At 27.4% G+C, this 15,998-nt stretch overlaps 1 long non-coding RNA gene across 1 annotated transcript; it reads left to right on the forward strand.

The window, feature by feature from the left end:
- The first annotated feature begins 531 nt into the window (after nt 1-531).
- Nucleotides 532-12,028, forward strand: LOC149055257 (uncharacterized). The gene is made up of 4 exons (XR_016192070.1): nt 532-1,117; nt 6,530-6,625; nt 9,169-9,239; nt 11,919-12,028. It is a non-coding gene; the product is annotated as an uncharacterized LOC149055257 (long non-coding RNA).
- The last annotated feature ends 3,970 nt before the right edge of the window (nt 12,029-15,998 follow it).

Genomic DNA, 15,998 nt, shown 5'->3' on the forward strand with positions numbered 1-15,998 from the left:
TATGCCGTGGGACCGACGTAGTCATGGTTTACTCGAAAATTAACGTATAACTATATTTAGAGTTACTCGTAATATTACGGCGTGCGCATTGCGATTAATATTATCGGCGTGCCGACGTCGTCATCGTTACGAGAAAAGTAACGTATAACAAACTCGAATAACTCGCAATAGAACGGCGTGCGTGTTGAGATTAATATTGTCGGCCGTCCAACTTCATTGTCGTAAAAGTAATGTATGTTGTATAATGCATAATATACAAAACATATTATAATTAAATCTATAAACCAGGTTAAGTAAACAATCATAATATGTAACAGGAAATATTAATAATATAATTAGTATAATTTTGAGCATAGTCAGTAAGTATAATCTAACTAGATAAAACTTAATATCGATATTACCGATAGTGTTTCGATTGTAAAATTTATATTTAAAGAATATGTGAAGACAGAAAAGGGGTCAGTTATTGGCGAGAGTCGTGTGACTCGATTACCACTGACCACCAGTGTCAGAGCCAGGTGGCGATCGTGTGACTCGCCACTGGACGTTAAAGTGTTTAATAAAAGTGCTTATAATTGATTTGTTCGTTTATTTGTGTACGTCGGTGATCGGCGTATACGACAAAGTGGCGCCCAATAATTCGTGGCTCGTGATTTTACGACCTGTGTGTGTGTGTGTGTGTACAGTATACACGGATTTTTTTTCTGAGAATTTTTGCGTGACTTGGTACCTCAACCTTTCCACAGATTGTGGAATCTATATACCTAGACGATATTTTTGACTCAACATTTATGTGTGTGTTCACTAAATTTTTCTTTTTTTGTGCATATATTCATGTTTTGGTACCTCAAGACTTAAGTATTTATTTTTTTTTTTTACGTGTATTTATTTGGGTATATTGTCCCTTAGCGCACAATTTTCGCGAATACGAATTTTTGTGCAAAGTAAAAATTCGATATTTTGACTTAATATGTACCTATCACATATTTATGCGATATTTTGACTTGGCGTGTATGTGCATTCATACAGTATTATTGCGTATTTTTGAGATTAGGTACCTACGTTTTGAAGAAATACAACATTAATGTTCACATGTGTGAGTGACATAACTTTAAAGGTTCGTATTTAATATTTTTTTTATTTATTTATTTTTTTTTTTTTGATACCTATTTGATTAATAATAATTAATTATATATTCCTCATGCAAAATATAAATCTATAGTTGCTAAAGTTATTTTTGTAGCTTAGTCGTACAAAAAAAAAAATTCAAATTTAATAGTTTAAATATTTTAATTTTCATCAGCCATTAGATAGGAAAAAAAATTATAATGTCGTAATATAAATGAGGAGCAATTTTTATTTTACAATAGAATCAAAAAATCTTAGAAAAATATTCTGCAGTGCATGAGAGATATTTTGATTTTGAACTCAAATAGTCAGTGTAGTATATTAGATTTGCATACAAGGTGATTCTTTTAAGTGGATACACTAATTATCTCGAAAAGTATTAACTTTTTCAAAATATATTTTACATGGTTTCAAGTTATTAAAAAACCAACGTTTTAATTAAAAAAATAATATTTTTAAATATTTTTTATTCTTATCATTTTTTAAGTTTTTACTTTTTGAATGACAACATAGTTTTAATTTCATATTCCAAAGCAGAATATTTTTCTAAGTATTTTGATTCATAAAAATCGAATTTAGGGCTAGTAGTTTTTGAGTTATAAGTATTTAAAGTTTAGATTGGCAGAGTGGAGTGGTACGGGGTTACCCCGCAGTGTTTTTCCACTACTCCGTTTGTCAAAACTTTAACTACATATAACTCATAAACTAATCGTCCTAAATTCGATTTTTATGAATCAAAACACTTAGAAAAATATTCAGCTTTGGAATATGAAATTAAAACTCTATGTTGTCATTCAAAAAAGTAAAAAACTTAAAAAATGATAGGGATAAAAAATATTAAAAAATATAATTTTTTAATAAAAACGTTGGCTTAACAACTAGAAACCATGTAAAAAAATATTTTGAAAAAGCCAATACTTTTCGAGATAAATAGTGTACCCACTTAAAAGAATCACCCGGCCTGTATATTAACCGAGAGCATCATACAAAGAAAAACTACAATGTTTTAGGACCATTTGAAATTTGTTTATATAAATGGTATTGCATTGCATTTTAATAATATCTTATTATATTCATTTAACAAATAATAAAAAATATTACTCAAAAATTGTCTTAATATATTATTATGAATAAAAAAAAAAAGTGTGAATAAAAATAATATCTTATATTTATTTATTTAATCTTTTTAATGCATAATATACCTTATTATCTTTAATTCAATGATGTATTAGTATTAACTATGTTTTTTTTCTGTCTATAATAATTATTAGGATTTTAGAAATGTATAAGTTATATTTAGCTCATCAATTTACCAAAATATATTATCTAATGGAACTTTTAACATACCTATATCATAAATAATTACATAATAGTACATACGTAACAATCAATATTGTAAGATTATAGCTCAATAATAGTTTTATTTATCTAATATTTAATAATCAAAACTGCATATTATTCATTTTTCTCTAATGCTATACATTGTTTTTTTCCTTTCCTGTGTTAATTGTTTTATTATTTATGTTTATACTTTCGTAATTTTAAATAGAACAAAAATGTTATTATTATACCTTTATGTATTAGCTTATTGCAACATATTTCTCATTTCAATATGAAACTATCAGTGCAACAAATTGTTAAATTTTTGCCGTGTAAACAAATTGCTGTAATTACATATTTATAAGTAGGTAAGTATTATTATGTCATATAACTTTTAAATGACACCTTTATTTTACATCTTTAACAACATTTTATTATTTGTATACAAGAATAATGTAAAATTTAACTTCTATTGAAAATTTATATATATTTATTTTTATTTTATCATTTGTAATTACTAATTATGTTGACACATGTTTACTTTTACCTGATTGTTGACTTGGGTTTTATACTTTTACTTATCAATTACGTGTAGAATTGAATAGGTTTGCATATTTTTTAACCTTGGCATTGATAATTGTAATATGATTAAATGCATGTGACGAAGTAATAAACCAAGCAATTCAAACAAAAATCATTGTCCATCGCCGAAACACCAATACACAACAATGTTCGACCAATCTAAGGACTAGAACGAAGACTACTACATTTATATTCAACGACCACTTCTTTGGGAGAAGACCATCAACTTCTATTTAATTTTATGTACAAAACCCATATGATGTAAATTTCATTCGCAACTGAAAGAATTATTTAAAAATATGAGGACATATTATATGTTACATAGGGGTGTGTTATTGTATAATGCATAATATACAAATCATATTATAATTAAATCTATAAACCAGGTTAAGTAAACAATCATATGTAACAGGAAATTTTAACAATAACAATTAGTATAATTTTGAGCATAGTCAGTAAGTATAATCTAACTTGGTCAAACTTAATATCGATATTACCGATAGTTTTTTTTTTTTTTTATTATTAAACTAACAACTATCCGCGGCGTCTATGGCCATTGGATGTAACAGTACATTATCTATTAGTACATTTTCATATTACATTAATATTTAAAAAGATATACAAAGTAATTTAGTATTTAAAACAAGATAAAGTAGTAATAATTAGGAGTTAAGTGATTAGTATTATTTACAATTTACAGTTTGTTTATAAGATTCGTTTGTTTGAGAAATTGTATGATCTTGTGTATATTGTTGGGGTCCGGGTTGAGTGCTTCAGCAAGGTGGTTGGATATTTGATATAGCCTTCTTTCTTTGTCGTATATTCTGCATTCGGTTAAGATGTGTTTCACAGTAAGTAGTGTTCCGCAACATGTGCAAACTGGGGGGTCTTCCTTCTTCATTAAGTGGGAGTGTGTAAGGTGGGTGTGGCCAATTCTGAGACGGTTTATAGAGGTCTCGTGTTTTCTTGAGATGTTATCTGGAGAAGGATACGGTAAGGCGGATCTCTTGATTTCGTTAAGTTTGGTTGATGTCGTTAGAAAAGGGGTCAGTTGGCGAGAGTCGTGTGACTCGATTACCACTGACCACCAGTGTCAGAGCCAGGTGGCGATCGTGTGACTCGCCACTGGACGTTAAAGTGTTTAATAAAAGTGCTTATAATTGATTTGTTCGTTTATTTGTGTACGTCGGTGATCGGCGTATACGACACGTATAACAAACTCGAGTAACTCGCAATAGTACGGTGTGCGCTTTGAGATCCATTATGTCGGCGGTCCAACGTCATCGTCGTCAAGTGAAAAGTACCATATCAATTTCGAGTTACTCGTAATTAGTTGATGTGTGCGCTGAGTTTAATTATGGCGGTGGTCCGACACCTTTGACGTCACGAGAAAAGTAATGTATAACAAGTTCGAGTAACTCGCAATAGAACGGCGTGTGCGTTGAGAATAATTATGTCTTTGGTCCTATATCGTTGTCGTAAAGTGAAAAGTAACATATCAATTTCGAGTTACTCGTAATAAGTTGATGTGTGCGCTGAGTTTAATTATGCCGGCAGTCTGACGTCAAGAGAAAAGTAACGTATAACAAACTCGAGTAACTCGCAATAGTACGACGTGCGCGCTGAGATTTATTATGTCGGCAGTCCGATATGTTGTCGTCGTCACAAGAAAAGTAACGTATAACAATTTCGAGTTACTCGTATTAAGTTGAAGTGCGCGCTGATTATAACTATGTCATCGGTCAGATGTCGTCATGGTTTTCTCGAGAAGAAACGTAAAACAAGTTAGAGTTACTCGTAATAGTACGGCGTGCGCGCTGAGTTTAATTATATCAGCGGTCGACGTCTTCTATGTCACGAGAAAAGTAACGTATAACAAATTCGAGTAACTCGTCGCGTGACGATGACGACGAAGCCAAGACGCATTGCTGACATTATAATTAATAACATTGCGCACGCCATATTATTGGGTGTAACGCGATTATATTATACGTTACTTTTCGTGTGACGATGATTACGTTGGACCGCTGGCAATCGAAAAAATGTGTTTTGCGTGCGACTTGTCGAAAGGGAAAAGACGTATCATTCGAACCGAGACAAATAAATTACCACTGCGATGACGCCGTAATATTGTGAGTAACACTAACTTTTAATACGTTACTTTTCGCGGGACGTTGACGACGCCAGACCGCTGACAATCGAAACTATTTTTATGTGCGACTCGTTGTTGGCTCTCTGAAGTGGATAGAGTGATTGAATATTTGGAAAACAAAAAAAAACCGAAAATTCATGATGGCATAGATAATTTATTTTTGAGCATTGCGGATACTTTCAAAAAGTTTCACCCAAGAACTCAAGCTGAATTGAAAATAAAGATAGCTACGTTATTGCACAAACTGAAATGAAAGAAGTGCAGTATTATGAACAAAATATTTCACCCATGTAATCCGGCAACTCTACTGCCAATTCTCAATATTTTGTTGGACCACAAAACTCTTCCAACTCGGTACACACTTATAATTTACCAAGCAGTGAGACATCATACAAATCGATCGCGAGTAACACATCATTAACTTCGGGATTTTTATGAAAGTGCGAGCAATTATTCAATAGCTGATTTATTAGGATTACCGCCTACCTCAAACTGGATGATTTTTTTTTCTTTGATACATAGGCCATAAGGTATAAGGACATACCAAACATATTTTTTCATTTAAAAATATTTTATAAATAATTAAAATCTGAATTGTTTTTGTTTGAATAAACTATGTTGTAAAAGTAAAAGTATTGTATTAAATTTATTTATTTTAAATTGTGTGTATGTGTGTGTGTGTGCGTGCGCGCGCGCGCGCGCACGACCAGCTATTCTCCGTGCCCGATATATTAGTTTACGTTTATTTATAATTATGTTGGGGCGGCAACAATACCTACAATAAAATATTATTATATACCTACTAATTAGCACTGTATAACTTAATTTTAACTTTAAAAAGCAGTAATCACATTTATTTAAATCAACATTTTTATTATTTTATTTAATAGTTCATAAAAAATATATATTTTAGTAAAAATATGCATGTGCTTCTAACATTTAAACACCATGTTAAATATTCTTAATCGATAATCAAATAAATAAATTTAAAAATAATAATTAAAATAATACCAAAGTACTTTATTTTGTTATACATAATTTTAACTTCAAGTTATGCATTATTTCGGCATAGTTATGTCATTTCATTATTGCCCGATGCCCTGCAATGAACAGATTGTATACAAGGACATCGTTGATATAAAAGTAGTATTATAATATATACCTAGGTATCTATGGATTTCTCTTATTGATTTGGTACAATATAATCCATGGCGATTGTCAAAGTCGTCGCGGAGGACGCAGTCTATTAAAGATTCTAACATTTCAATTAGATAGCAAAGTAGACATGAACGAAAAACATCCTGCTTTCCGTTTAATCTTTTTTTTCATAAATCACATTATTTTTAGACTTCAATTCAGCAGTATCTGATGCGTTTCCATTTCAGCGTCGGAGTGCATACACGTCGCGGACTCTAACAAAGCCCAAAATAATTTATATTTAAGGTAAGTTTATTTTAATACCAATTCTTTTGCGGCTTAATATCATAAAAGAATTGAGGTACACATTCGTACACTTTTACAATGGTGATGTTTGCTAGATGTTTTGATGTAGAGTTCTTCACCTATGCATTTGAAACTAAAAACTACAATAGGTACTTTAATCATACTTTAAATTGTGAATTTTTCAAATATAATAAAATATTCCCTTGAACCCAAAAAGTCAGACTTATTATGGTCTTTTACAATTTTTTAAGTAAATGCAAGACTGTCATTTTGATATGTGGCTATATTGCATACAGAAATTGATTTTCAGACATACCAAAATATGGCAGTATTGAATTTACGCTATGTTTATTTTCGTGTCATATATCCAATTATGGCAGTATTGAACTTTAAATTATTAATGAATAATAAAATATTATTAACTGCTAATTTTATTTGAAATTTGATTAAAATTGTTATGTTATATTTTATAGTTGTATAGGTAATATATAATAAGGATGAAAATTAATAATTTAATAGTTGTAGGTATGTAATCAATATCTTTAAAAATAATTTAAATAAAATACTACTTGTCTTTAAGACAATAAGCTTATTTTTATGTATCGAATTAACAAATAATATGACAAATTAAAAAAAAAATATATTCTAAACTTATAAGAGTACAAGACTATAACATTATGTACGAATTTGAATAATTTATTATTATTTTAATAATATAGGTAATACTTGTTTGAAATACAATGTAAAAAAAAAGTTACTCATTATAATTATCATGGCCTTATGTTTAATAATATTATGCTACCTTTGGCTTTGAAAATAAATAAATAATAAGTCTAATTTATTATATAAATTAATCACCATCTTCATAGTTTTTTATTAGTATTTGTTATAAGTATTATAAATTTCAGATATTTTTAAGTTTTTATAAAAATGATAATAAGTATCTGGAATAAGTTTTGCTTTGCGTGATAAAATTAAATCTTTTTTATTTGTAAGATTCCAGGCTTTTCAATAAATGCAAATTTCATTATTACTTAATTTAATATAAACCTATTACCTAACTATTTTATAAAAGAATTTTTAGTTATTTTAAGTATAATATTTAAGCTTAATCCTTAAATTGTACCAAATAAATCCAAAGACTGGAATAGATTCTATAAAACGTATTGATACTTCTTTGTTATTATTTTGTTAAAACATTGTAACTGTCATGTAAAGTAATATTATGATAATTCATATTTTATATTTTTTAAAACTTCACCAAAATATTTTTCTCTCTTTTAGTGACGTGGTCTCGACATTATTATTTTATGATAATTCAGGGATTTTTTTTATAATAACACGTATCTCTAAATTGAAATACCACGTATCTTATTGTGATGTGGCTAATTACACGTATTCGGTATTTATTAGGGTATATAATATTATACAAAATATATACAATTAACCAACAACTGACATAGATTAATATATTATTACCTATTTATACATTATATTTATAATTCATATTGGTTAAAAGTTAAACCATTTAAAATTAAATTAAATTTTTACAGATTTATTGGTAAACAATTTTATAACAATTTTATATATTTCTTTTTTTTATTGAGCATATTCACATCGACAACAAAGGCCATTAGTTACACTTATTTACAATAATGATTTAATATAATATGTAGGTACTGATACAATGGTAAGTTATTTAATTAGGATAAAACATTTTTTTTTTATTTAAGATTGAAAAATTTTGTTTTTCTTAAAAAAATAATTATGTCTAGGTTTTTTTCATGTATAGGTTATTTTATATTTTACGTAGGTACCTAATTCAATAATTTATTAAAATTGCATTTATTATTTATTTTCTAAAAAAAACACAATATTATATCAAAAATTCATAAATAATAAATTGGAATAATATTTTTAAATTATCGAAGTAAAATAAATAAACATTAATACAAGTTATTATAATTAATCTTTACGTTATTAAAATAAAAACGAACCGGTAGGTATCCGAGTTCTAGTAGTTAACATGTTGTGGTTAATGAATTAGTGAAGAAATAATAAGATCTTGAATAAAATATTTAAAACATAAGTTAACACATTATAACTAGAAAGGGAAGATAAAAATTAAACATTAATCGGATTATTTTAGATATATAATACCTGTAATGCATAAAAGAAGCATGATCGCAATCAATAATCAAACAAAAATAGGCTAAGAAAAATAATATATTATATTATAATTTAAATTTAAAATTACAAATATTTTTTGGTTATTGTTGTATCACATTTTATTATATCACACATTATTCATAAACGTGAACCTCCTTGGTAATAGAAGTTTTATTGAAATATTACATATCTTTGGATTTATCCTATTAGCGTAACATAATAATATAATCTGTGGCAATTGTCTTTTCAGAATCAGAAGTGACAGTCGATTAAAGATTCTAAAATTATAATTTCAAAGAGCACTAGATCAAACATAAACTAAAAATATTCTGTATTCCGTATAATTTTATTTTCATAATTAATAATATTTTCAGACTTCAATTAAGTATCTGATGTCTCACATCTCGGATTTCACCAAAACCCCGAAAAAGAGTCGATGTTTGAGGTAAATTTATTTTCATATTCTTTTGAGGCTTGAATCTTATGTTAAACTTTAAATATATATTTATCGTCACGAAAAATATATTCCCAAGTTCCAAGTATCGTTGATGCATATTTTATTTCTAAGCGCGAAATTAAGAAATACGCGAGATCGAATAATATAAACGCGCTGCGTCGTTTTTCAGCTAGGTTGCCAGACGTATAATAATTATAATTTCATAATTATAACCTAGGTATGTGTTTGTAATCGACATTTTTCAATTTTTGTTTAGTTAATTAATTTTAATATCCGTTTTAACTGATAACTCCAGTCACCAAAACTCATAGGGATCAATTTTAATTCGTAAACGGTAATTTGTTCCAAATCCAACGTTAGAAGTCAGGAATTTAGAATAAAATATATTTTATTTTGATAAATTATGTATATTATAGATATTTATAGTTATTTATAACCTTTATTTTTTATCTTATATCTAATATCATAGGTACTTATTAAGTTATTACATTGTAGGTACACCTATGTATAAAGCCCAATGACCTAAAGGTTAAAAGAATTGATCACTGAGTGGTGAACTAAGTAGTTATGAAAAATATATTATAACTTAGTTATCATACATATAATAAATATCTGTTTAAATAGCATGTCTACCTAATTCATACACACAGTATTTATTATTTTCATCAAAATTGTACAGTCATTATTTATTATGAAGTTACGTACAAAATATGTTAGGTAAATAAACAAACTCTAATTTATGTCAATCGAATTTTTATTCATTTTCTAAAACTCAATCTTTCAAAAATTAATATGAGGTGGGGTGGACCTTTTACAAGGGTAGGTTAAATTTGAATGTAATGATAGGTATCTTTGTATACGAAAAACGATTCTGAACGGAGATGATTTGTCAGTCTAGGATATATTATATTTAAATATTGTCACAATATATTATATTATATTTTGAAACAAATATTTTAATTTTCAATTAAGACGCATTTTGCATTAGGCATGGTTAATCAATTTTTCCAAAAACATTGCATGTATTTATCATAATTCATAATACCTTATATTATTTTATCATAGATATACATATAGGTACCTGGTTTGAGGATAAATCGTTATCATTACGCGATTTCATACAAATTTAAAACTCAAACGCTCAAAACATTTTTCCTATAATGATGCATCAAATTTTCTCTATAGCTATTTGAAACAAAACTTATGGAAAACTTAGTGTTAAATTTTATAACCTTAGATATAAATACCAACAATATTGTGAATTTTGAACTACAAAATAATTTGCAAATATTTATGGTTTTGACGAATTTTTGTTAATATTTGAAATTCAAATGCTAATAAAATTCAATTTGAATTTCCGGAAGACATTTTTTTTGTGATAAAGATTGACAAATTTGTAAGGAATCTTGTATTAAATTTTCAAATTTTAGATTTAAAAAAAAAATTTTTATGAATTTCTAGCTTAAAACAATTTGCGAATTTTGTGATTTTTACGTATTTTGTCAAAATTCAAAATTTGAATGCTTATAAAAAAAAATTGTGACAATGAATTTATTTTATTTTTCAACTGCTATTGTAACAATATGTTAAGAGCCTTGTATTAAATTTTCAAGATTTTTTACCCGAAAAATAAATTTTTATCGATATTAATTTAAAAAAACTAATAATAATCGAAAATTGCATATACCTATGAATAGTTCAACTTAAGTCATACATTTTTGAAAATTGCCTGGTGGATAGAATATACTTATATAAACATTCGGTGAAAATTTCATGTACCAATGGTCATTCGTTTTAAAGATACATCAAAAATTAAAATCGATTTTGTCGAAGACTGATTGTGCGTAAAATTTCCCGTTTTTACCTTAATTTTTAGTTTGTTTATCCCGATTATTTAGAAAAATATTAAGTATACTTTTTACCACCAAAGTAACAACTAGATTCACTTACGGATCGAATAAGGTACTGAGGTCAAAAATCGAAGCACTTTTACAGCCCCAAAACGTGATGACAGACATAAAAAAATAAATATATTCATGGTTTTGACGAATTTTTGTCAATATTTAAACTTCGAATGCTAATAAAAAAAAATTGTGCATAGGTATTCTTATAATTTTTTAATCACTATAAGAATAACCTATGAGAACATTTTTATTAAAATTTCAAGTATTTTGATAGGGCTAAAAAAAATTTATCGAAACTTCAAAATAAAATTTTCAGAAAAATCTAAAATTTCAGTGGTCTAAAAATAACTGTAAAATTAAACTGTATATAGATTACACTAACATAAACATTTGGTGCAAATTTCAAGTATTAACAGTGATTAGTTTTTGAATTACAACCATATAAAAAAATTGATTTGGTCGAAAACTGGTTTTGTGTAAAATTTCCGTTTTTCTGTCATTTGTTTTTTTGTTTTTCTCGATTTTTTTGAAAACTGTTGGAACATTTTTACTTTTGACCTCTATAATGCAACAAGGATATTCACTTTTACATCGGAAACCACCCCCGACGTTTGAAGTTGAAGCATTATTTCGACTAGTTAAGCTGTACAGACACAAAAAAAAAAAATAAAAACACACATGATTGTAAAATCAAAACCTTCATCACTTCGTTCAGAATCTAAAATGAATAGGTCAAAAAATATTGTTGAATATTTTATTGAAGTTTCAGAGATGGTATTCGTCAGTGAAGATTTGCCAACTAAATATCATATTCGTTGTGAAGCCTGTGTATTAACAATGTTTCGAAGATGAAGTTTTATAGTAAATTCAGATATTGGGTAAGTGATTTTCTATTTTTCAGTAGGTTTATTTTTATTTTATTAATTTATTAATTGATCAGAGGATAGATTACTTGCAATTTTTAAATTATTCGTTTCTAACCACTGGTATAACACTATTCAAGTTATCAATAAAATCGTGATAAAAATTAGGAAATTGATCAGGTATAATATTTAAAATTTTTTTTTTTTAATAATTTCCTCAATGATATTTAAATATTTTTCCAATTATCAGGTACGATGACCTGTAGGTACTATAGGGACTGGGAGAGTGTGAGTGGGGGCGGAGAAGGATAAAGAGATAGGGGGAGAGAGAGAGAGAGAGAGAGAGAGAGAGAGAAGTAGTGTAGAGAGATGGTAGAGAAGCAGAAGAAAAATCGAGAGAAAAGGGTGAGAAAGAAAAGGAGAGATAGTAAGAGTGATAGATAGTGTGAGGTTAGGTTAGGTAAGGTAGGTACCTATAGTGACTTGTAAAGAGAGGGTGAGAGAAGGATAGTGTGAGAGGGAGTGAGAGAGGATGATAGGATGAAGGATAAGGAGATAAAGTAAATGAGAGGGTGCAAGTGTGAAAAAAACGGGTATAGGGGGAATGTAAGACGAGTGAGTGTGAGAGATATAGGTGAGGGTGATGGTGTGATAGGGTGAGAGAGAGGTAGTGTCAAAGGGAGATGATAAGGTTAGGTGGGGGAACAGAACAAAAGGAGAGAGAGAATTGTGAGAGGTTGTGAGAGACAGTGAGATAGGTTAAGGGTAGGGTGTGATTGGGATAGGAAGAAAGAGGGGTAGTGGTAGAGAGAGAGGATTAGGTTAGGAGGGGGAAGGGGAATAGTTAGGTAGAATAGTTATGTTAACAATTCTGAATATGTAGGAAAGGATCTTAAATTGCAAAGGTCACTCGACCCTTTGAGTGATACTACCAGGTTAGGTAAGGTTTACAACCTTCGACTTATAGGATAGAATAAAAAGAGAAGGTTGGTTAGGCCGATTAAGAGGATGTCAGTGGAATTTTTTTTCTCCGACTCATGCGCAATATATCAAATTTTTTGTTCACAATAATCTTAATAATTTCTAAAATTAGAGAAAAATTAATGGTTAAATTTTTCTAGGGCATATCATAGGCTTATTATATTTTAATTATTAATTGAGTTATGAGTATTTTAAAGTATTCATAACTCGCTTCAGATATAGCCTATAAGATGCTCTAGGTATTAAATAAGTATCTTAAAATTTTAAAAGAGGCCATTTCACTCTAATTTTAGAAATTATTATGATCATAGTGAACGTAATATTTGCTATGTTGTGCGTGGGTCAGAGAAAAAAAAAGAAATGCATTGACATCCTCTTAGGTGTTATCAAGTCAAAAAAGCTCTTGATTGTTGATTGTTTACATTATTATAAGTCTTGTAAAAAGTATGACTTTGTCATTACATATTTTGTTAAAATATCACATCAATCAAATTAATATTAACTTTAAAATAACAAATTTTATTTTTATATACAAATTTACAATTTCATTAAACATAGTATAGTTAATAGTCTTATAATGAAAAGTATTGTAATGCTCAATAAAAAAAGTATTATAGTTGTGGGTTGATAAGTAAAAAAATTTAAATATTATAAATTCTCATTCTCAAAATATTCATCTTAGGTAGGACTTCAATTTAAAAATAAAATATTTGAACACTTTTGTTTAATATTACTTTACTTATACAAGATTGTATTATGATTATGATTAAAAAAATAAAATTGAATGTAGGCATGATTGGAAGTAAAAGTTATAATTAATAACTGTAGGGCTAGGACTTTTATGTACTTACTAATAATTTATCAAATATAATATGCAGTTAGATATGCCTTAAAAAAAATTATATTATTTTATTACACTAGGTATAAAAATTACTTAATTAAATATTTTATGAATTTTATCATATGTTTATGTATATATATATATATATATATATATACCGTGTGTCCCATAAAACAGGGTAGGTACACTTTTTCCCTCATTACCCTTTAATTATACCCTGTTATCAATCATAAATTCCTAAATTACTTAAAATTCTTTAAACTCAAATATTTTAGTGGTATCCATACAACTGGGTTTTGTTGTTTTTGTGATTGGCGTAGACTTTTTGTTTCCCATGAGTATTTTTTTTTTTAGTATATTATTATGTTGTTTATTCATGAAACATAGTGTTAGATTAGTAAAATGTCTTGCTATTATTTTGATACTCCATTCAATAGTTTGGTATAGTGGCGATATGTTAAGGTCTGTGTTTAGTATGGTGATATTACATTTAATGTTTTTGATTTTGGTTTTATCAAGGCATTTTGTTGTTGTGATTGAATGTTGAAATGTTACGTCTTCTTTAAATTTATTATCTTTAGTGTTTTTTTTTTTTTTTTAATTAATTTTTATGCTGTATATGCGAGAGTAAGATTTGTGAAGATGCCTTTTAATATTTTTATACGTTGTTATTGTTGTCTATATTTATTATGAAGTTAGCATCAAGCGTTTCCTGGCATAATTATTTATCGTAGAAATGTCTTATCTTGATAACTTGTAGGTATGTAGGTAGTAGAATATCGAACGTCTTTTTATGAAGTACTTAATATGTATGAGATTGGATATTAGAATCTCTATTGTATTATTCTTATTTGATGTTTTGTTGTCTTTTTCTTTAGACTTTTGGAATATTTGCTTGATTGTGGCAATAGTGTTCAATGACAATTTTCATTTGGTAAATTATTGAAAATTAGAATTTTGTTTTTGTAGTGGTTTAGTATGATCAGACGAGCCCTTTCTTGTACAAGGATTTCATGATTATGATCTGGAATCTGAATGGATAATCCATTTAATTTCTTGTAGCTTACATTTATTTATTTTTATAAATTACAAAATTTTATTTTTATTTTATTGTTTTTGAACATTGATTTGTAATTAGATTATTAGTATTATTTTTAGGTACCTATAGTCTTGTAGAAATCTGTAAATTATGACATTTTAATTGGTTATTACCTATGTTAAATTTGTATTTTTGCTGTATGGTTAACTTGTAATAATATGATTTTATTCTTCTGAATTCATTCACATGAATGATGTTTTCAGTTAGTTTATTATCAAAGATTAATTTTACTTTAGAATTTAAATCTGATATTTATTTATTATTTTTAAATTATTTTAAATTGGCCTCTGTGTTTTAGTGCTAATTTAGGCATTTTTCCTATTTGTGAAAATGAAAATTTTATTAATTCTTGGTCACCTGGATTAAAGCTTACTATTCCGTGACTTTTGTCTAAATAATTTTTTTGTTTAATTTTTGCCCTTTTTTACTATTTGTGGAATTTCATTCCTTATTTCGTTTAGTTCCTTTAATAATATTTATATGTTGTAAGGCATGCTTTTTCTGCTATTAGTATAATATCTATTGGAAAATAAGGTTCAAAATCATGCATTAGGAAAAAAAATGCTATAATTGGTATAATATGGTGTGCATTGTTGATAATATAATATGTTATTTATTATGACAAATTGTTGTGATTTCCTTAATATGTTTTTATTTATATTTTTTTGGGGTTCATTAATTCCTTTTGTTGTAAATGCGAAATTGATCTTTGGAATTTGAGTGATTTATGTCGTATAGCCCGTCTGATACTCTGTTTTCTTTACCATTTTTATGTGATATAAACTTATATAACTTTGATATCTTATAGTTCGATATTATTTTTGAAAAAGAAACATTTGTTTGATATTATTGAAAAATTCATTTTTCCCATGATTATGGACACTTATGTTAAGTAAACTTTGTTGTATGTTTCAGTTATTTGATCATTGTTATTATCTCTGGACATTTATTTTTTTATCATTGTTTTTTTTCTTTTGTATTTAAATCAGAATTATTTGTTAAAAGTGGGCTATGAATTATATTTCCGATAATCTGCTATGGATTATGTATTATTTATTA

Source organism: Diuraphis noxia, unplaced genomic scaffold (assembly GCF_037042655.1).
Source record: "Diuraphis noxia isolate RWA-SAM2 unplaced genomic scaffold, SU_Dnox_SAM2 contig0005, whole genome shotgun sequence".
Classification (NCBI taxonomy): Eukaryota; Metazoa; Arthropoda; class Insecta; order Hemiptera; family Aphididae; genus Diuraphis; species Diuraphis noxia.